The sequence below is a fragment of the Saimiri boliviensis genome, chromosome 4 (assembly GCF_048565385.1).
Source record: "Saimiri boliviensis isolate mSaiBol1 chromosome 4, mSaiBol1.pri, whole genome shotgun sequence".
Classification (NCBI taxonomy): Eukaryota; Metazoa; Chordata; class Mammalia; order Primates; family Cebidae; genus Saimiri; species Saimiri boliviensis.
Genome location: NC_133452.1, coordinates 28,947,947 through 28,971,046, shown reverse-complemented (window position 1 = coordinate 28,971,046; position 23,100 = coordinate 28,947,947). Strand labels below are relative to the sequence as shown.

At 34.0% G+C, this 23,100-nt stretch overlaps 1 long non-coding RNA gene across 2 annotated transcripts in view; it reads right to left on the bottom strand.

The window, feature by feature from the left end:
• Nucleotides 1-14,712: 14,712 nt before the first annotated feature.
• The window catches only part of LOC141584253 (uncharacterized), a 54,437-nt gene continuing 46,049 nt past the window's right edge, over nucleotides 14,713-23,100 (bottom strand). The window contains exons 2-4 of one of the 2 annotated variants that reach the window (XR_012517170.1): nucleotides 19,844-21,945; nucleotides 17,736-17,912; nucleotides 14,713-16,421 (exon numbers count right to left, since the gene is read on the bottom strand). This is a non-coding gene — a long non-coding RNA (uncharacterized LOC141584253). Of the gene's footprint in view, nucleotides 17,913-19,843; nucleotides 21,946-23,100 lie in introns of both variants that reach the window. The other variant, XR_012517169.1, reaches the window with a different exon arrangement.

Sequence of the window (23,100 nt, the reverse complement as noted above, 5' to 3'; positions counted from 1 at the left end):
CTGTGTTACCTATTAGAACTTTCAAAACATGAAGGAAAGCATCGGCATGGTAGTGGGTCAAGCTGAAGAGTTTACTCCTCTTTAATTGAATTCTGGTATTTATTTGAGGTAGATTTAGCTCAGTGATTGAACATCAAGCTTTATTTCAAATATGCCTTTTGCTTAATGCTGCCAAATTGCATTTTCAATGTTGGAGAGAGGTTTATAGCGAAAAAGAACCATGTCTAATGGGTATTAAAATGCAATTTCAGAGACATTCTTGAAATAGTTCCTCTAATAATATTACTTTGCACTTAACTAATTTATTTGTTTAATGTGAAGTTAGCAAGCAAATTAAAATCAGAGAAATAAAAAAAAAATCTGGGTCATTTCCAGAAAACAAATATATATAGGCCCACAAAATTGGCTTGCATTTTTTGATAAAAGTAGATTTTTATCAACATCTTATTGCCATGCAAAGACAATCAGGGCTGCTTTTTAATAGATTATTTTGAAAGGTGGGTCAGCATCACATTTCCAGCAAAGATTTGTTTTACTAAATCAGTGATTGTAAGAGGGACTAAACCATAAGGGAGTACTTCCTATATATAGGTCACATATTCATTTACATAACCCTTTCTCACAGTTGGGAACTGAAACAAATAATTTGGATATTTTTACACAAGGAAAGTATTCAAGCAGAAACACAGGGAGATAAATATCCTGCAAAATTCCAATTTCAAAATGAAAATAAAACACAATATTTCCATGAGTTTTAAGTAAAATCTTCTCAATATTAGCCACTAGGTAATTGAAATTGCTACATTACTTTCAGTCAGGGAAATATTAGGATGATGCCTAGAATTGGAAAATAACAGAATCGTTTTTTCTTCTCTAATGATATTAATTTTCTACACAGGAACAAGAATAGAATGATATTCTCGACAAATGAATAAGATGAGTGTACTCATTTGCACATCGGCTAATATGTTTTACGTTACAAATAGTGGGAAGGTGATAAATCAGGCCACTTATACTATGAGTCCAATGAAAAGTATTGTCTTCTAACTCTGGCCATGTTCCCAAGTGGCTAGGATCATGGATAAGAAATGGATGTTTTACAGTTCTCAAAGCTCATACAGGAGGCAGTGTTGCTTTCATTATCCAGATTCTGTACACATTCATCTTCAGCCTCCACTTCTGCAGAATCAGATTTTGAAGAATTTCATTGGTTCTCTAATCGCCCTTTCTGTTTACATGAGAACTGTTTTTCTCAGCATGACTAACAGAGTGTTATTGTATTTCATATTGAAGATTGTTATTCACTACACTAGGTAATATATTTAATTACAAGAAAATATTTAAAAATGATAACTTTGGTGTGACATTTAGGTGAAATTCATCAACATGTCTACATTTCTTCTAACATTGGCCACTCACTACTCCAGTTTTTCTAAGTTCCTTTATAGCTCCGACACCCTAAAATAAACGTTTTTAGAAATGATCTCCTTAGCAGAGAGTATAAAGGTTCTATTGTTTTCATTAACTGAGATATTGTATTTTCATAATCGTACTCAAGATCTTTGTTTGCTCTTTTAAACACATCACATTGCTTCTGGGAATTGGTCTTGTCCTCTCTAAAATCTCTAGATCTTTTGTAAGGCAGTTATTCTTTCTTATCTAGGTCTTCCTTTACTGTATGTATTAGTCCATTCTCACATTGCTATAAAAAACTATCTGAGACTGGATAATTTATAAAGAAAAGAAGTTGAATTGGCTCAGGGTTCCACAGGCTATACAGGAAGGATGGCTGGGGAGGCCTCGGGAAACTCACAATCATGTCACAAGGCAAAGGGGAAGCCTGCACATCCTACATGGCTGGAGCAGGAGGAAGAGAGAGCAAAGGGGGAAGTGCTATTCACTTAAAAAATATATATATATAGTACTTTATGTTCTGGGGTACATGTGCCGATCAGGCAGGATTGTTGCATGGGTACCTACATGGCAAGGTGGTTTGCTGCTTTCATCCCCCATCACCTATATCTGGTATTTCTCCCCTCTTTATCCCTCCCCACCCTCCCCAATCCCCCACTGACCCTCCCCTAGCCCCCCTCACCAACAGACCGTGGTCTGTGACCCTCCCCTCCCTGTGTCCATGTGTTCTAATTGTTCAACACCTGCCTATGAGTGATAACAGGCTGAGTTTGGTTTTCTGTTCTTGTGTTGCTACTCACTTTTAAACACCAGATCTTGTGAGAGCTCACTCATTGTCATGAGAACAGCAAGGGGGATGTCTGCTGCCATGATCTAATCACCTCTCATTAGGCTTCCTCCTCCAACATTGACAATTAGAATTCAACATGAGATTTGGATGAAGACACATAGACAAACCATATCATCATACTTAGAAATTTATCATTGATTATGCATGTTACACTTTTCAATTATGGTTTTAATGAAGAAGTCACATAGATTTCCATTTTTTATGTGTACTATGTTTAGTGTCTGTTAAAGTTGTGTGTCTCTTGTCTTTTTAAATAATTATTCTTTGTATGTCTTGCTCCAAGAGATGCAACAAATATCCAATTTATTTAATCTTGAAGTTTTGATCCACTGATTAAGAATCAACCTAACTGTCCTATAATCTAACCTGAATTTCAGTCTAAACAGAGACTATAATAGATTATGAAAGGGGAAAGAAATTTTGAGACCATTTAATCAAATACCATCTTTGAAGTCTAGAGAAGACAAGTCTCAGATAAATGAATTAGCTTTCTTAATATGGTTAAGCATTTCTTAAAAGTGAGCTATAACTAACTTATTTGTGGTACCCTCTATATCAGGGTGTAATTTCCCATATTTCTAAACCAAAAGTGCAAACTACAGTAATTAATTGTGGTTATTAAATTCTACTAACTTATCTAGATTATAGGCTGCAGCTAATCAAATTTCTATTACTATCACAGTCTCTTTGAAAGAAGAAATAAATGATGCAAATACTTTATTTTCACCTGCTAATTATTATGTTTGTTAATGAAAAAAAAATGCATCATTTTCTGATGTTAGGAGAGAGTTCAAGAATACCAGTTATATATATATATTTTAGTACTTAGAAATAAATAAATGAACTCTGGGGTCTGTCTCAATCTCAGAACATTCTGAACTTAGAAACAGCTTTATCACAATATTGGCTGCTGGCTTAGTGGTTGGAAAAATTGTTTTGTTAAAGTTGAAAGAAGAAGCAAAGAAAGTTCATGATTTATTGATCTGTTTTTCTTGCTAGCTTGAAAAAGAGAATTGGTACCAATTCTCTATGCATATATTGATTATTATATAAAAGGACCTGTAAGAGGGGCAGTTGAATACTGTTGAAAGTGGCTAAAAATGTTTCCTGACAAACCTTATGAGATTTTCATGGGGTCAATTTTATTTGAACGCTACATTCTTGTTTTTGTTATTTTTCAAAGAAAAGGGAAAGCTAATTTAAGTCAGATACAGCTCTTTTTACTTGTGAATACAAAGGGATCAATGATCTTAATGGGATGATGGTAAAGCTCCAAATTGAAAACTACGGTGGCTGATTCTCACTTCATAACTTGTATCTAATTCTCATAAATTCTTAAAGTTAATGAAATTAAATATTTAATGAATGTTGTTCCACTCAAAAAAATGTAGAACCACCATGCCCATATTTCCTTCATTTGAATCTCTCTTTGCATTGCTTTAAATCTAAGTCTTACAGACATTATTAAGTCAATATCCTCAGGAGGTATATAAAATTATCATTATCTTATTTTATAAATGATTAAAACCATAGTAGTTATTTTTAGGAACTATCGTAAGAAAACACTCACAATTAGGAGAACAGAAATAAAATGCAGGTTTCCATCTGCATTTTCAATTTTTAAAATCTCTTGATACATTTTCATACTTAAAAAGAATAAAAGTATATGAGGTACAGTAGAGTGATCAGAAGATCACACTGATAAATAAAACAAATATGAACCTAGTAACTACGAATACAGAAAAGTACAGTTTGGAATTATTCCTTCAAGCATTAAAGTGACATTCTTATTGATAATGAAATTTTATTTGGTAAAATTTCAAAAGACAAAGTTTGATCTTTAAATTTACTTGATAGTTGTTTTCTGGAAAATTTAATGCCAATTGAAACAGTACAAATTATTTCATTTATAAGTAAAAGACAATTTGGTTCTTGGTTCAGTTAATACAGAGTCTCCTCACTTTGCATGAATAACTGACAAGAGTTCAAAAGGTCTTGTAGGGGCTGAAAACGTTTTCATCATGTTATATGCTGAACCTATATGCTGCAGGACGTCTGGTACCCAAGTCACCCTCCAATAAAATATGTGTGGCTGCTCCCAATACACTTTTACAACCAAAAAAATCCACATACATTTCTAAAGCATCACTTGGTGTGGTTGCACTCCTCATGAAAACATTGGTTTTATGGTATGCTATAGATTGGATACAATATGGTATATGAGCAAACATACAGAGGTGGCCACTGCCGTCTTATTATCAGGAATAGAACTGAGACTTTAAAGTAGAATCGAAAGAGAGAAGACTTTCAGTGTAAGAAAAACGAAATACCCCGTAAAGGGCTATATTCCTGGTATGCAGGCAAATAAAGCAAAAATGAATCTGTTAGTCATAATTTGCAAAAAGCAATTCTTCCAATGATTAATTAATTGAATGGCCACATTTCTAAGAACTAAGTATTATGGTAGAATTTTTTCAATTTTATGAATTTTTGAGTTATCAATCTACCAATATTTCTATGCCAATTTATATTTTCTGACATCACCCAGTTGTCATTTTATTGGATAATAAATTTCTTGTATATTTTGTAATCCAGGTATTGTTCATGTCACAAGATCAAAGGTTTTATCAATGGTAGGTTATCTTTCATATCCATAATGCTTTTATCCTCCCTTTGATTCTCTTCACGTTTAGATTTACAAAATATGCTTACAAATTTATGATTTACAAATAGGCACATACTTGAGGATTATTTATATAGACTAGTTTAAGAAGTATTCTTGAATTTAACTGTAAATTGAATATAAGATCACTAACATTTCAACTAAATTTCTCTTATATTATAATTTCTTCCTTGCAGTGTCCTTGGTAATTATTTATTTGCAGTTGTCTTATATCCTCCTTTAGAATGATGACTGAGGAGTGTGGTTATGTCTAATTCATTGAATAATCATATTTCCTAAAATCTGTAGCTCCTTGTCATAGCACTCATGAATGCTCAATGAATAGTCTTGCTTAGTTCACTAAACTTGATCCTGAAGCAGATTTGGCAGAAACTATGTCTATGTTTTCCGTTAAAAAAATAACCAGTCATGTCTGGGAAACTGCAGGGAAGGGAAGACCAAATGAAACTTCAAGTTGAATGATCATCATCATATATAAAAAATAACCAGCAGATTGCTCTTTTTCTTTCATTTTCCCACTAGTCGTGTGGTTGTCATGTCACTGGACTGTTCAATGAGCCATTTAAATAAATTGACTGATTAATTTCAACAAGTATATGACTGATTCAAATCTTTGTCTTTACCTTTTAGGCCACAGAATTTAAAGGATGCTGGAACTGACCATGTCATCAGATAAATTTAGCCAAACCTACACCCAACCTAGGTCTTTGATGTCAGATCACTGAGAAACAAAAAGGAAAATTAAAGGAACCAGGGGCCCTAAAAAATGGTCCTTGGTACCTTTCCCTTTTTCTTTCTGCTGATTCCTCCTTCTTTTCATGCTCTATTGATTTTTTTTCTCTCCTCCTGTTGCTTCAGCATATTGAGAGATAGTAAGCTATGCATAAAATGGAGGAAAATCAGACGTGCTATTCTGAGCTCCTGCCAGTGACGCTGGATGAGACACACAGCAAGGGAGAATTATGAAAAGCTCATGTCAGAAGAAGGCGGCGGCAGTGTGTGAAATTGACCATTAGCCTGCCCGTAAGGGATCAGAGAGACACTTAAGTAGAATTGGATTATTTTATTCCTGAGCATTATACAAATCACTTTTTCTCCTCATAAGACTCTAGCAACTGAGGAAGTAAACAAGTATTTACTGAACTATTAAGATTATAATGATTCTTTTCGTCAAGAGTATTAAAGAAGAAAAAAATGTACTGTGTCGGAACAGAAAGGAGTCCAGGGAGGGCAATGAAAAAAACTTTGTTTCCCTGTTTGCTTTTTTTTTTTTTTTTTTTTTTTTTTTTCTATTTACATGTCCAAATGAAGCAATTTCAGTGTCTTTCTTAATGTGGAAAGGATGATCAAGCCCATCTTATTTTAGTCACTTCTCTCTCTTAGCCGCCATTACCGAAATTTTGCACATTGTAAATATAAGTAAAAAACTTGAATTACTTATTGAAACAAACGTCTTCAAAATATAGTTCTTAAACAGAGTTACATCAAGAAACTGAAGGTGTGTTGTCTGATAGACATTTTTATAATCTCATACTTTAATTAAGAAGCAAGAAAGCAATCTTTGAAAAACAGAACAATATAATTTTAATTCATTTTGCGTTAATGGCTGAAGACCAGAGGCAAAATAAACCAAACACGAAGAGAAAATAGTACATATGGGTAATATGACTTGGATAATGCTACTAAGGAACCATAACTTTTGACTTTAATAATTTTAATATGATTCAATTTTCAATTTTAACCTTATAATGACTCACAATCCTAAGTATTACTTTTTTTTCTGCATATCACATTCTTTCTGCAGGGAATTATTGCTAGCACTATTTCCTGGTTAGCATTTGCTTTATTTTTGTCTCTTTTAAAAACATTGCAATCAAAATTTCAGTGTAATAACTTTCCATCTGTATTTTGCATTCTTTGTTCTGATAATTTTTTAGAAAGAATGCTAATACTCTAAACATTTCATATGCTAAAAACGTTTCAGGAATTGTATTACCTCAAAATTTTCATATGCATGTATAATCTATTTTAAATGGCCAACATTATCAAAATGCTAAGCATATTAAAGAACAAGCCTTCTTCTCTTATATCTCAGTTTCCTTAAAATTTACAGATTATTTGTAAAGAAGGACAAGTTTTTATTTCCTGTGTCATAAGAAATAACCATATGCATTATTTGAAACTGGAAATAATCATCAAATCTCTTTTAAAATTTATCTGTGGATTGTATTAACTAATGATTCTCCATCAGATTTTCCTTTCAAAAATTGCTTAGGCAATAGTACTAAATATGTTTTTATTTAATAGCAGAAATGTCTATTACGCTAAAATCTTACATAGGACCCCATTATGATAAAGATCCAATTAGACTTGAACTGAATGGGTCAGAGGACTGTGTTCTTGTATATAATTTTCTAATTGCCTCTGTAGCAACTTGTGGAGATCCCAAATTAACCCAGGGTCCCACAAAACATTGTTGAAAAATCAGAGTCAGCTGCCAAACTTAAAAGCATTTTGCATTACCTTGGCTTATAAAACAAGACAAGGTTTGCTTTCCAATCCTGTGCCTCAAACTACTCACCAACCCACCCAATCCATTCTAGGCTTCTACAACACTCTGTATTTATCTCTCATGGCTCTCACCATATTTCAGATGTTACTCTTTATATGCTCCTTTCCAGACAGTTTGGCCTCTCCATAAATTCACAGACCATAGTTCTCAAGATTTTTATATCCCTATTTGCTAACATTATATTGGGCAGATACTAAGTACTCAAAACATTTGCTAATTAATGACTTGAAGAACCAACAAATAATCAATTAAATAAATATATAAGTTAAAGAATAAATTAAATATATAATAAAAGATATGAAACAATGTTTAACAATGCCTATTTGCCATTAATAATCCATCTGGATAGTATCAAACCTGCTTGCACATCTGTAGCCTCAATAAAGAGGCTTCCCTCCTTATACCTAAACTAATCCCTTCACCTATTGCATTTTGGTATCTTTTTCTATGTCCTCAGGAACTTTTTTGCTCTAACCTTTCCTCCATTGAATATTTCCCTTCAAAAAGTAAAAATTCTCAAGTTTATCCAAAAGTAAGAAATATCTTCTTTTAACTTCATCACCACTTCATCGCTTACCATTCCCAGTCACATGTGTTAATAGTTCACGAAAAATGCTATCTACTCTGTTTCCATGAATGTAACTTTCATTTATTCTTCAACCTTCTGCCTGTGTCCTACCCTTTATCACTACAGTGTGTCACTTTTGCCAAGATAGAATGGATAGTAACATATAAATGATGATAATAACACATTATGGTTTCCCATGTACCAGGCATTATTCTCATTAGTTCCAAGTTTTAATTTAATACTCCATAAGAACTGACACTGAAACACATAGAATGTAACTAGAAAACACAATTATTAGTGGTAGAGTCAGTATTTGTGTCCAATCAGTAAGCTTCAAAACCCATACTTTAAAACTGCTAGACTACAGAGATTGTCACTAAAAGTTATTAAATAACTCTGGACATTTTCCCAGTCTAATATTATTATTTGTTCCTTCAAAAATATTCTATTTTCTAACTTTTGGTGAAATTTCCTTCTGATTACTTTTTTCTTCCTTTGGTTATTCTTGTAATGCCTTTTCTCTCTGAACATTAAATGTGGGCATTTCTCAAAATTATATCCTATGATATAATTTTATTCCACATACTTTTTATTGGAGATCTCATTCCTTCCAGTGGCCTCAATTACCATCTCTGCATAAATAACTCAATAACTTTTATCTCCTATTCATTTCTATTTACAAAACTAAAGATATATATCTAATAGCCTTTAAACATTTGTACTTTGATAATCCATGATCCTCAAATTCTAAATGTCTAAGACTGAGTAATAAACACCAAAATTTAAATGATCATGCTTAAAATGTTTAAAAATATAGAGAACTAGCTGAAATATTTCAAGAAAGAAAGAGAATGCATGGAAAAATAAATGAAAATTATAGAGATGTAAAATGGAGAAATAGCATCATGTATGCTACAGACTCTTGGAAGAGACTGAATGCCTAACCATGGTAGTATCCAGTGACCATTCAGCCTGAGATACCTATCACTAACTGGGTATTATCTGACTCAAAGCCAAAAAGTTATTCATGCACAGGAGGAATATATTATCAACTAAGAATGTTTATATGTAAGACATAAAGCTCAGCCATGTCTTAAAGTTACAAGTAAATTGAGCAGGTAGATCATACTTTCTTGATACTGACCCCTGCTACGCTGCTTCCTTTCCTTAAACCATTGCCTAAGCCTTCACGTTCTTTACAATCAGTTGAATCAGAAATTAAAACTTGAGTCGGGTTAAAAGATGAATCGACATGATATGCTGATGCCATCCAGAAGTAGATGGCTGAGAAATTACAAACCTAACTAAGGGTGATTCTGAAGCCGAGTCATACAGGAAAATCCTTCCAGAGGGCAGGATTTTGAAAAGTACAATTTGTGTTTTTTTATTTTTTTAATTTCATTGGCCACTCTATTTGGCCAGAAATATAAATATGCTCTGATTCACAGGCAATTGTTAAGAGTTTGGCTGAAAGGTCAGAGACTTGGAAAGAAAAAGATTGGAAAACTGGAAATCTAGGGAAGAGGTATGAGGATAGGGCTTTCGGAATGAGCCCAGATTTGAAGATATTCATATCTCCTATGAATAAACACTAAGACCATCTATTGTAGAGAAGACTCTCAACAATCAAGTGGACACAATGACACTCACTGTGAATATCAGTAATTTTCTTTCTCGGGCAACCATAGTATTTGCTCAATGGGACCATAAACGAAGTGTCTATACTCTCAGGAGTAAGACTACAATGAGTTTAAAAACATATTCTTCCCCTTACTGAAGATGACCTTGCTATTACTAATGCCATTACTAAGTACCAAAAATGTTTCTACGAGTAACCAGTGCTGAGACCCAGTTATGACACCAACCCCAGAAGTACTGTCAGGCACCTAAAAGCAGGTTGATTACATTGGACCTCTTCTCCACAAAGGGAGCAGACTCTGCTTCTCTGGGGTAGGCACTTATTCTGGATATAGATTTGTGTTATCTCCCAGTAATGCTTCTGCCAGCTTTGCCATCAGTGGACTCAGGGACTACCTGTCTACCATCATTATGTGCTACATACAATTGCTTCTTATCAAGAAATTTATTTTACAGAAAAAGAAGTGAAGCAATTGGGCTCATGCTCATATAGTTTACTTGCATTTCTACATCACTGAGAAATCACTGGCTTAAGAGAAGGGTGGAATTGGATTCAGTTACAGTGCCAGTTGGAAGACAATGCTAACTCAAGAAACCATTCTACGTTCCTGTCTCCTTTCTTGCTGGAATACATGGGTCTGAGAATTAAGGAGAAGAAGTGGGAAAGACTCCTTGCTAGTGTACCTAGTAGTCTATTTGTGAAAATTGCGGTTCTTGTATCAAGACCTTTGAGTTCTGCTAGTGTGGAATTCCTTTTTTTTTTCCTAAAGGAAAAATGCTACTACTCAGATACACAACACTGTTTTCATTGAACTGTCAAATAAGAATGCCTCTGGACACTTTGTGCTCCTTACGACACTGACTCAACAAATACAAAAAGCGGTTACTCTTCTGATTTGGTGATTACATTCATAACTATATGACAATGATGATATATTCATGATAATGATTATGAGGCTGAAATACACTTGCAGTTTTATGATGGAGCAGAGAGGAATCCATGTGGAACGCTGGGAGTCTCTAGGGGTACTTCTTTGTACTTTCATATCCAAATTAAAGATTAATGATAGAATACACAAACAAAAAAAGCAGGACTTTGGAAAACAGAGCTTTCAGAGTAACAGTTTGTGTTACCCCACCTAACAAAATCTTGGCCAGCTGCAGTATTTTTCTGAGAGCAAGGGAATATGGCAAAGCTTGTATAAGAAAGATGTCATAAATAATAAAAATAGTCATGACCAATTATTAAAATGTGAACTATAGTTAGTTTATACAGTTTCTCCTTGTTGGTTGTATGTGTATGTATTAGATTATACTGATTATATTCTCTCCTTCCATTTTTTTTAATTTTATATACAATATATTGATAGATAATTTTGTAATTTAGTCTTTAGATAACAATATTCAGTGCGATTGTGACTGAATTTGATTAGTGATTAATATGGCAAGTGATGGGCTATTAGGACCATGAGTCTCATCATTTTGGTGAGTTAAAAAGGACTTACATAATGGATAATGACTTTTTATTAAACGGAATTCTAGAGTTTGCTTGCTCTATGGAAACTCACATCACATAAAGGGTGTGTTTGGAAACTGAAGAGCAGAAGGGGTGGACTTTGCCAGTTATGAAAAATGCCTGTCATCTCATCATTCATTCTTTTTTACTTTTCTTTGTGATACTAGAACTGAACCTAATAGACATTATTCCTTTGCTAGCTAGTTTAAGAGATTTCTGGAAGGACTCTGTGAAATGAGACAAGTAGAAAAGAGTTTCTTCTTGTATCTGGTGGGCTGCTTTTCAACGTGACACCCAATACAAAAGTATACGGCAAGCTTGGTGGCACTCACATCAGTGGTTCATATGGAAAAACTGCAGTCAACATTCAGGATGTTTCCTCATTACCCAAGCAGGTTACTCCTGTATAACACTTAGGGCCACGGTTTCTGGAAAGATTTCCCACTACCACATGCAATTACTCCAGCAGGTTTGTTACCATTAGCAGTCTGTATGTTCTTGCCCTTGCCAAAAACACCTGAATCTCTATTAGCGGAGGACCTTATCTAAATTCTTAGTTCCCTCCTGGTTCACACTGTCTTAGCTCTAGAAGTGGTAGTTGTTTCCTGCATTTGTGACTTTAAAACCAATCAGTATTCTTTTTTACCCCTTTCAATAGTTAACAAATATGTATATTGAATTCTTCCTGCTTAAATTACTAATGTATTTTCTATTTCCTAACTGCATCATAACTAATACAAATACTAAAGGATTTTCTCAGGCAGAAATAAAAAGATTCCATAATGGAACACATGAATCAAGAAATAAATGTGAAGCACAGGTAAAAATGAATATAAATAGGAACACTTATTGACTGCATCATCATGCCTTCTGAAGTTTATAAAATGTAATAAAATAAAAGGCATAGCAATAATACCACAAAGAGTAGGATAATTGATTCAGTCAAATGATTCTTATATGTTTGCATTTCCAGGAAGAAGTTAAAGTACTAATTGCATTAGATTTTAATGTCAAGATGAATAATGTAACAGTGAAGATAAGCCCTTAAACTATAGTATATCTATGTATAATTAAAACACTAATGGAGAAGAAATACTGAATAATAATGGTACTAATAATAACAATACTGGTTATTAAAGAAAAGCTGATAAAGTAGCAGAAACAAGCAAACATATGAAACAAAAAATCAAACATTGGATGTTAAATACAAGCTACATACAATCATTATATTAAAGGTAAGGGAATTTTGAGACTACAAATAAAATACACATGTTATCATATTGGTGTATGATATTTCATACTAATTGCCTCACAAACTAAGATAACAGAATTTTGCAGAAATTAAAGAAAGGTTAAAAAAAGAACAAGCAAATATTATCTGAAATAAAGCTGACAGTTTCAGTCAACTTTTTTAAAGGGATATTTCAAAAGAAAAAAAAATGTTAATTCTGAATTTTCATGGGCTTATTTACATTCTCTTAGGATATATAAAGCCAAACTTCGTAGATTTTTTTAACTAGGAGAACTAGTAGATAAATCAACGGTCATAGTGGGAGAATGTAAAATGCCACTGTTGCTATCTGACAGAAAACAAAAGAGCTATAAAAATGTTTGCAGCCCGGTGCAGTGGCTCACACCTGTAATCCCAGCACTTTGGGCGGAGGCTGAGTCGGGCGGATCACGAGGTCAAAAGATCGAGACCATCCTGGCCAACATGGTGAAACCCCATCTCTACTAAAAATACAAAAATTAGCTGGGCATGATGGTGCACACCTGTAGTCCCAGCTACTTGGGAGGCTGAGGCAGGAGCATTGCTTGAACCAGGGAGGCGGAGGTTGCAGTGAGCTGAGCTCCTGCCACTGCACTCCAGCCTGGCGCCTGGTGACAGAACAAGTCTCTGTCTCAAAAAAAAAAAAAAAAAAAAAAAAAAAAAAAGATATTTGCTATAGATATTTTATAGAAACCTTTTATCAACTTAAAAGCATTCTTCTTGACTTAGTCATCTAAGAACTTTTAAAAAATCATTATATATAGTGACTTGCTGATTAAATTTTCTGCATATTTTGAGATATTTCCTACTTTAATTATTTTATGTAGTAAATTACATTAATGTATTTTCATTAACGTTAAACCAACCTGGAATTCCTTTTATTATCTCAATTTGATTGAAATGCATTGTTTGTAATGCACTGAAAAATTAGCTTGTTAATTTATGGTATTACTATTGCATCTATACTCATAAAAGTGATTGATCAATATTTTTCTTTTACTGTCTTTGTCTAATATTAACATTCTGTTTCTTCAATAAAATGAACTGAAAAGTGCCCCTTCTTTTCTCTTTCCTGGGAGAATTTGTGTAAAATTATAATTTTGATTTCCCTCATTGTTTGCAAGAAGTTATCTAAAATCTTTCTGGGACTGATGACTTCTATCTAGAAAAGTTTTCAGTAATCAGTTGCATTGTGTAAATGATTATAGAACATTCAATTTTGTATTTCTTTTTGACTAGATTTTGATCAATTTTATCTTGTTCTTCTTGGGAATTTAATTTGTTTTTCTTACTGTTAACGTTAATCGGTACAATGTGTTTCAACATCTAATCATTATGCCTACTATTTTTTAATTATGCAACAGTTTTATCCTAGTAACATTTTAGTGTTTTTCTTTTATTCATTAGCATATGTTTTGAATTTATTATTTTTCATTAAAGAATAAAAATAATTTTGCCTTTATTAATAATAATTATATTATAGTTGTATATTGCCATAATTTGTCCTATTATGATTAATATAGTTTTCTATTATGTTGCTATATGATCTTATCTTTATCATATTCTACTTCAAGTTATTGTGAATTCTTAATCTTGTTGCTTAGCTCACTAATTCTGAACTTTTCTGAATTCTATACATCTTTACCTAATATTTTTATTTTATTCAGTTCTTAATATTTTATAAATTTTATTATGATTTCTTTTTTAATTGATGAATTTGTTTTTATTACAGTATAATATTCCTAAGGTGCTCAACTGGATGGAAACAAATTTAAATTTATCTTCATATCAGTATTTTAATCCATGTAACTACCAGTAGATAAATGATTTACAGTGTCCCCTAAGTTTCCTTAATGCCATATATATATATATATATATATATATATATATATATATATATTATTGTATTTTGGGCTCTGGTATACATGTACACATCCTGCATCCTGCAGGGTTGTTGCATAGCTACATACATGCCATGGTGGTTTGCTGTCTCCCTCCCCCTGCCCCCGCCCCCATCACCTACATCAAACATTTCTCCTGCTGTTATCCCTCCCCATCCTCCCCACCACCCACCACTGTGCCTCCCCTCCCCTCCCCTCCACTCCCCCACCTAGCCCAGTGAATGTTGTTCTCTTCCCTGTATCCAAGTGTTCTCATTGTTCATCACCTGCCTATGAGTGAAAACATGTGGTGTTTGGCTTTCTATTCTTGTGTTAGTTTGTTGAGAATGAGGGTTTCTAGATTCATCCATGTCTCTATAAAGGACACAAACTCATCGTTTTTTATGGCTGCATAGTATTCCAGGGTGTATATGTGCCACATTTTCTTTGTCCAGTCTATCATTGATGGGTGTTTGGGTTGGTTCCAGGTCTTTGCTATCATAAACAGTGCTGCAATGACCATAGGTGTTCATGTGTCTTTATAACAGAGAGATTTATAATCCTTTGGGTATTTACTCAGTAATGGGATTGCTGGGTCAAATGGAAATTCTATTTCTAGATCCTTGAGGAATCACCACACTGTCTTCCATAATGGTTGAACTAATTTACACTCCCACCAACAGTATAAAAGTGTTATTCTTTTCTCCACATCCTCTCCAGCATCTGTTGTCTCTAGATTTTTTAATGATTGTCATTCTAACCAGCATGAGATGGTATCTCAATGTGATTTTGATTTGCATTTCTCTAACGACCAATCATAATGAGCATTTTTTCATATGTTTGTTGGCTGCATATATGTCTTCTTTAGAAAAGGGTCTGTTCATATCCTTCACCCACTTTTGAATGGGTTTGCTTGTTTTTCTCTTGTCCTTAGCCTCCTTCCAGCTGATTGAATGCCTAAATCTCTCCCACATCAATATACACTCTTTGGGATCTAACTTTTTCATTTATTATATCAACAGTGAGATTCATTCATCTTGTTTCATATAGCAAAAGTTCAATCTTGTAGCTATACAGTATCACATTGTATGAATGTAGCACAATTTATTGATCAATGTTATTGTTGATGAATATTAGATTATTTCCAGCTCTTTGGCTCTGAGGTATTAATATTCTATGAACATGATTGTTTATGTATTTGGTAAACATACACTCTTTTTTCTTGGAGATGAAATGGAATTGTGGAATTATACATGAACTAAAAATTTGATTATATATTTTTGGGAATATAGAATGATTTTAAATATATATTATGGTCAGATAATTTATTCTATATAACATAAAAATTCCTTGTCATTTGTTGCTGCTAGCTTTATGGACTATTTACATTCTCAGTTTTCATGAATGTTCTTTGAGTAGTCTTTAATTGTGTGTTATTTCCTTTTCGGTGAGTGACATCTATTCAGTCCTGTTAATTATGCTGGTAATGTCTGTTGTAGTCATTCTGACTATTTTTATCAATTTCATCCACCTCTAGGATAGGTATTAAAAAACACCCACTCAATTTTTAAGATTTGGCCACATTTTCTTAAAGATCTGGCTAATTTTTCATTAAATTAAGTTATATTAATAGCTACATTCCATTTTAGAATTGTTCAACACAAATGTGAATTAAATTTAAATCTTCATGTAGTTTTCCTTTTTATCTTTAGTTATCATAATTTTGTGTGGTTTTTAATCTGATATTAATTTAACTACAATAGTATCATCTACTTACTTTATGGTTTATATATATATTTTAACTTTTGAAATTTAATTTTACATTCCTTTACATTTTAGACTTGTCTCTTGAGAATAGTACATATTTACAACAGTCTGAACTTCATTTCATTTTTGAAGGAAGGTTATTTTATTTATTTCAATTTCATTTAATGTGATATGTTTACATTTATATATATTAAGAGTACTCATTCTCAATCACTTTTTACCTTGGAGAAAAACTCAAAAATATGTACATGTCTCAAGGAACCTCTGCAAAAGAAAAAGAAAACCTGTTATGTCTATATTGCATAATATATTCGCATAAATAATAAATTTTAGATATATTAGTCCAATAATATTTGCCACTTATTTTGTGAATAGAGAATAACCTATTTTCTGTGAATCTGTTTATGTTGGCTGCTTATTATCATACCATTTTTTGTATGTTTTTCTCTATCATCTACTAAGGTAATAGTGTATATAGAAAGCAACTCAAATTTTTCTTTTTTCAAAAAAGTTAACCTCCTACTTATTTTTTTCAACTCAATTCAAATTTTTCTGAAACGTTTAACATAGACTTTTACTAGGCAGAATTCTAATAAGGGTATTACTATAAAGTATGTGAAAACTTTTTTTTTTTCTTTTCCCTTCTTAAAACCAGAGTTGACATGTCAGCCAAACTTTCTTGAATAAAATCTGGTATTAAGCTTAATTTACCTATCTGCACATTAATTTCCTTTTTGCCTTTTAAAATGTGTAACTCATAAAGAAAATATATAAACGGTGATTCCAATTGGATATTATTTGATGTTATTACAACACTAAATGGGTTGATATGGATGAATGATAAAACTACTAAAAGTGTAAACCAAAGACATATGATTAAAATTATGGCCTAAAATATAATTTCATATATCTTTGGAAAATATATTTTCTGAGTGGTGTGTTTAGGCTCAACAGTTACAAAACTAGTATGCACATGTGTTGGTTACATAAACTTTTTCATAACTTTGCATATGCCTGAAAGTTATTTTGGAATCAAATATAAAGAATTAAATTATATAAAAACTGTGTTTGTGTTTCTTTGCTAAATAATCACTCAATGCTGGTTCAAACTTGCAATAAACACACACTAGTTTCATTTTAAACTGAATGAGACAATTTCTGTAGTTGCTCCCAATGCCTGTTTAAGCAATTAGAAGGTTGCATACACATGTTAGAAGTTAAAAACTGCATCAGTGTGCTCAGTGCCTTTTGACTGGAAGGCTATTCTTCTACTCTAGGAAGGTAGACTGCATCTAGGGGCAGAAGAGGAATCCTAATCTTGATTGTGTGGTCACACTGAAGCTCCTTAAATTATTCCCCTTTTTATCTTTCTTTCTTTCTTTCTTTTCTTTTCTTTTCTTTTCTTTTCTTTTTTTTTTTTTTTTTTTTGAGACAAGATTTTACTTTGTCATCCAGGCTGGAGTGCAGGAGTTTAGTGACATGATCTCGGCTCACTACAGCCTCTACCTCTCAGGCTCAGGCGATCCTCCCACCTCAGCCTCCAGGGCAGCTGGGGACTACAGGTGCACACCATCATACCTGGCTAATTTGTGTATTTTGTGTAGAGTCAGGGTTTTTTCATGTTGCCCAGGCTGGTCTCCAACTCCTGGGCGCGAGGAATCTGTCCTTCTTGGCCTTCCAAATTGCTGGGATTATAGGCATGAGCTATGTATGGCTCCTGGTCTCTTCCTCTTCTTTTAAAGTTATGTTCTCAGGCTGAAAAGAAATTACAGAGAAAGTGTTTATTATCCTGTTATATACCTTGAGTTGAGAGAGAAGTAAAGTATTGCTCAGTATCATTCTGGAGTTCTCTAGATGATTTTCAACAAAGTTCAGGCTTTGCTCGTGACCTTTCTCAGTCTAAGCCCAAGTAGTGATGAAAATATTTCAAGATTATCTTTTGTAACATGATTTTTAAAATGTAACTGATATTTCTAAATATGTGATTTTTCTCCTTTAAATACAAAACTCTTGCATTTAAAGTAACAAAAAAAAAAAAATCGGCTCCTTGCAAAGACTTGTTAAACTGGATCATATGATGAAAATGTCTGCCAATTAAGTTGTTTTCTGCAGAGCGTATTCATCTTTAAAGTGCTCAGCAAAATTTGGTCTACATTTTTTTTTGACAGTGCTTCCCTAAGTCTTGTTCAGCTGAAACATCCTATTGGGACCTCTCCCTTCATTAAGCCACTAAATTCCTTTATGCTGCAGGAGGGGTGTGTGTGTGTGTGTGTGTGTGTGTGTGTGTGTGTGCGTGCACGCATGACCTTTGCCGAGGTTTTCATACATTTTTTAAAATGATTCTTAAGCAAGCTGTTTTGGTTTAATAAAACAGACCATTTTTTGTGGTATTCCTGAACTTTTATTATTTCCTTTCCATGAGTTTCTTTACACTAGCACCATTTTATGAACAAAGTATTGTGTTTTATGACACTATTTGGACTTTGGCTTAATACAAGAGGTAAAATCTCCAAGGAGCCAACTATTGATGGAGTGCCTAGTGTAAATGCTAATCCACCCCACTGAAGATAGAACTTCTGTTTAAGACATAAAAATGAAGCATTAAATATATCTAGTCCTTTGCTTGTTTCAGACCACTCTTTACACAGGGAAAGTTACTATGAAGTTTATTATCATTTACAAATATGACAAATGCTATAGAATTATATTTATTGGTAAAATCTGTTGACTCATCAACCTGGATATTGAAGTTCTGGTTTTTCAGTTTATTACACAAAATTTCTTCAATATTTTATAACATATCATCAATGCCTTGATGATCATACTCCTTGAGAGTAAAATCTTTCCAAATTTTTCTTCAGCATCTTTCCTTAGCAATTTCCTCAGTGTATTTTTACATGCTGGCATTATTAGGTTTTTACCATTTGTGTGACTTTTCTAGACAATATTTTCTGCTAATACATAACTTATATCCTTTCCACAGCAGGTACTTTTCAACAAACATATTTTAGATTCTAATAGTTACATAGAACAACCAGTACCATCATTTATCTAATGGCTGTGATTTGAAATTAGTGTCTTTAATTTTCCTAATAATGTTCCATTTTGAGTTTTTCACAGAAGACATAAGGCACATGCCAGGTTGGACTATCAGCTCAAGTAAAATTCACTGACAGATTTTGTTAGAAAGGCAGATTTTATGTGTTCTTTTCCACACCACTACATGGCTCAGCAGAATGTAATTCTTCATCACTAACCTTATCAGAACATAAATCACAAGGGCTAATAAGATACAAAATAGAAGGGCATAATATAAAATGAAATGAGAATATTAAAAAATCCCACAATATAATTTACTTCCAGCCCGTAAGTTTTGTAATGTTCTTCAGCAGAGAACTTGCATTGATTCCACCAATTACCTGAGACCACCTGAACTTAATTTCTCCTCTTAATTTTTTTCTTAACACTAAGCAGTGTTCCAATTAATTCTGTTACATTTGGCAGATTGTGTTTTTTAAGGACAGCCACATATTCAGAATGCAATCTTCTGTAATAACTAGCTAACGCTTTTCATCACATTTTTTGTTCCTTTTACCCAATGCCAAGAATGAGAAAGCCAAATTTCCTTGCCGTCTCTTCTGAGTAGGGGCTTAATATCTATTTCATCACTGTTTTTGAGGACTTACCTTATGAAGATGTCTCTTATTTGATGCTTCACCGCAGTGTGTCATGTGCTATATTGTATGCAGTCTGCAAAGAGGAAGAATTCAAATTCCATTTTTTTTTTTTTTTTCACAGAAATGGTTGGGGCTTGCATTAGGTTGTTCTTGCATTGCTATAAAGAAATACCTGAGACTGAGTAATATATAAAGAAAAGAGGTTTAATTGGCTCGTGGTTTTGCAGGCTTTACAGGAAACATGGTTATGGGATCTTCTTGGCTTGTGGGGAGGCCAAAGGAAGCTTACAATCATGGTCCAAGGTGAATCAGGAGCCAGCAAGTCACATGGCCAGAGAGAGCAAGATAGAGAGACAGAATTGGAGGAAGTGTCACACACTTTTAAATGACCAGATCTGGTATGAACTTAAAACAAAAGCTCCCTCATAACCAAGGGGATGTTCTGAGTCATTCTTGAAGGATTTTCTTCCATGATCCAAACACTTCCCACCAGGTCCCACTTCCAATGTTGGGGATTACACTTCAGTATGAGATTTGGATAGGGACAAATATCCAAACTATATCAAGGCTAAAAACATTTCTTTCATCTTTTTTAATTAAAAAAATTTTTGGTATTGGTGGATTTCTCATCATTCCAGTGATGCTTTAAAAACTTGTGTTTGTTTGTGTGTTTGTCCATCTGTGCTGCTACAATAAAATACCATAGCCTAGTTATTTTATAAATAATTAAAACGTATTTCTCACTGTTTGTGAGGCTGGAAAGTCCAAGATCAAGGCACTGGCTTGTTTCATGTGTGGCGCAGGCTGTTCTCTTTTTCAAAGATGATGCTTTGTTGCTGTACCCTTCTAAGTGGACAAATACTTGTCCTAACATGGTTAAATGGTCAAAAAGGCCAAAGGGACTTCCTTCAACCTCTTTCATGAGTTCTCTAATTTCATTCATGAGGACTCAGCCCTTCTGACTTAATCACCTCCTAAAGGCACTGTTTCTGGGTTTTGGGGGGCAGGGGAGGGCTCAACTTGCTCCCTGGTAGGCTGCCTTTCCAGGCTCTTGGTCTCTTGCTCTCCCAAGAATGGGAAAGGGGACCATGCCAGGCATGGTGCACTTGCAAATAAACATTGGACCCCAAAGAGATTTTGCAAAAAGTGATTCATTTAGGCAGAGAGAAAGAGAGAGAAAAAGATGAGAGAGAGAAGGCTTCCACAAAGATGGTGGAAGGGTACCCAAAGATGGAATCCAAGGAGTTGGGGAAGAAGGGGACTTTTAACCTGGGAGGTTAAAAGCCCCCTGGTCAATGAAAAGAGTTCCTTCAAACTTCCACTGGAGTGACTGACCTTTGGTCCTTTCCTGTGCACACAAAAATTAAAACAAAGACCTCTAATCCCCAGATGGAGAGAGGGGAGGAGGGGCATTGGGAAGTTCTTGCCCTTGAAGCTATACCCCTTTGTGGATATGGGAAGATAATAAATTCCCTCAGCACTATCTTTAATACTATCACAATGCCATGAATTTGCAACATACAAATTTTGGAGGGCACATATACATATTTTAATTACTTGCTTTGTATCAGTTTTTACAGTATTCCTATCGTTGTCAAAAATTTAGAAGATATAAATAAGTATTTATGTATCTTATTCCATGTTGTATGCCCACTGTTATTAAACTCTGGGGCCAAGAATTGTGTATTCATGTCCATATTATACAACTCTAACTGCTGCATTGAACAAACATAACTCATTAAGCTGCAACTATTCAAAAAACCTTTTTTTTTTTCACTGTGTCCTGGAAATCCATGAGGGTATGTCCTTCCTCTTTGCTCTGGGAGAAATCTTAGATACCCTTCACAGCATTTTCTGGTTATTCTGGAACAATAAGTCTAACAGTCACCATCATCTGAGGAAAATTCCCATTTTATTAATTAACTTGCCTTTTGTAGTTCACTCTTCATTTTCACCTCCCCAAGTGTGGGCCTTCCTCAAGCCAGAGCCTTCATGAGAATAAGGCATGCTGTCCGTGTCCACTCTCTCTTCCCAGTATCAAGCTAATGCTACTGCTACACTTCTTCATTCTCAGTCTCCAATTCACATCCCCCTAGGTTGCCTGGAGCTCTCTATATGAAACAGAGGTGGGGGAGAGATGAGTAAGAGACAGTATATAAAATGCACTTTGAATATCAAGAACATTAAATCTCTCTATTAGTAAATGTGATGGTGTAGAGAGTAAGAAAGATATAGAAAACTGGGGAAGATATTTCCTTGTAGAAAAATTATATTTATGTATGTTATATTTGTGCCTAGTTTTGGCAGGTGAGAGGTTTTCATTAAAGTCACCTCAAGTCTCTTCTTCTCTTACTTTTGCTTCCCTCTGACCACTGGCTTTCCTATCAGTAAAAGATTTTCACTCAGCAGCTCCCATAGCTCACAGCAGAAGCATTTCCCATCAAAGATAAAATCAGACATGCTACACTTGGTCCCAAGTCCAAACATCACAGTCTAGTCTTATACACAATGCAATGGGTGTCGTTCTTAGGACCAATAACTTGTGAGGGGAAAATATAATTTTAAAAAATGTAAATTCCATGAAACCACATATTTGCGGAGAAGAAAAGCATTATTGCACAAAAGAGCTAAGTGAGGTGTACTAGGAATTTTAAGTGCAAAAGTCATTAATTGTATGGTAATAGAAGTAAAAAGAAAATGCATTCTCTTAGGAAACAGTACCACACTTAGGGGCAGAAGCTTGTTGATTTAGTTTGGTTTTGATAAAACTTGTAGAGAAAAGACAACTCACACTAGCTTTCAAAAGACTAAATCGTTATGAAACATGATTATGCTAAAATACATAACAGATCTCAGTCACTGAAATCCATATTTTGATTTTTAAAAAATCTATTGGAAGGACAGGCAAGGTGGCTCGGGATTCTAATCACAGCACTTTGAGAGGCCAAGGCTGGTGGATCACTTGAAGTCAGGAGTTTGAGACCAGCCTGACCAACATTAGCCAGGTGTGGTGGTGGATGCTTGTATTCCCAGCTACTCAGGAGGCTGAGGCAAGCCACATGCTTGAACCCAGGAGGTGGAGGTTGCAGTGAACTGAGATCATGCCACTGCACTCCAGCCTGGGCAACGCAGTGAGACTCTGTCTCAAAAAACAAAAAACAAACAAAAAAAGAATTGGGATGATTTTAATCAAACTTACAAACACCTACCTAAATACCTAAACAATAAGAAAATTATATTTATAATAGCACAATATCTAGCCTGTG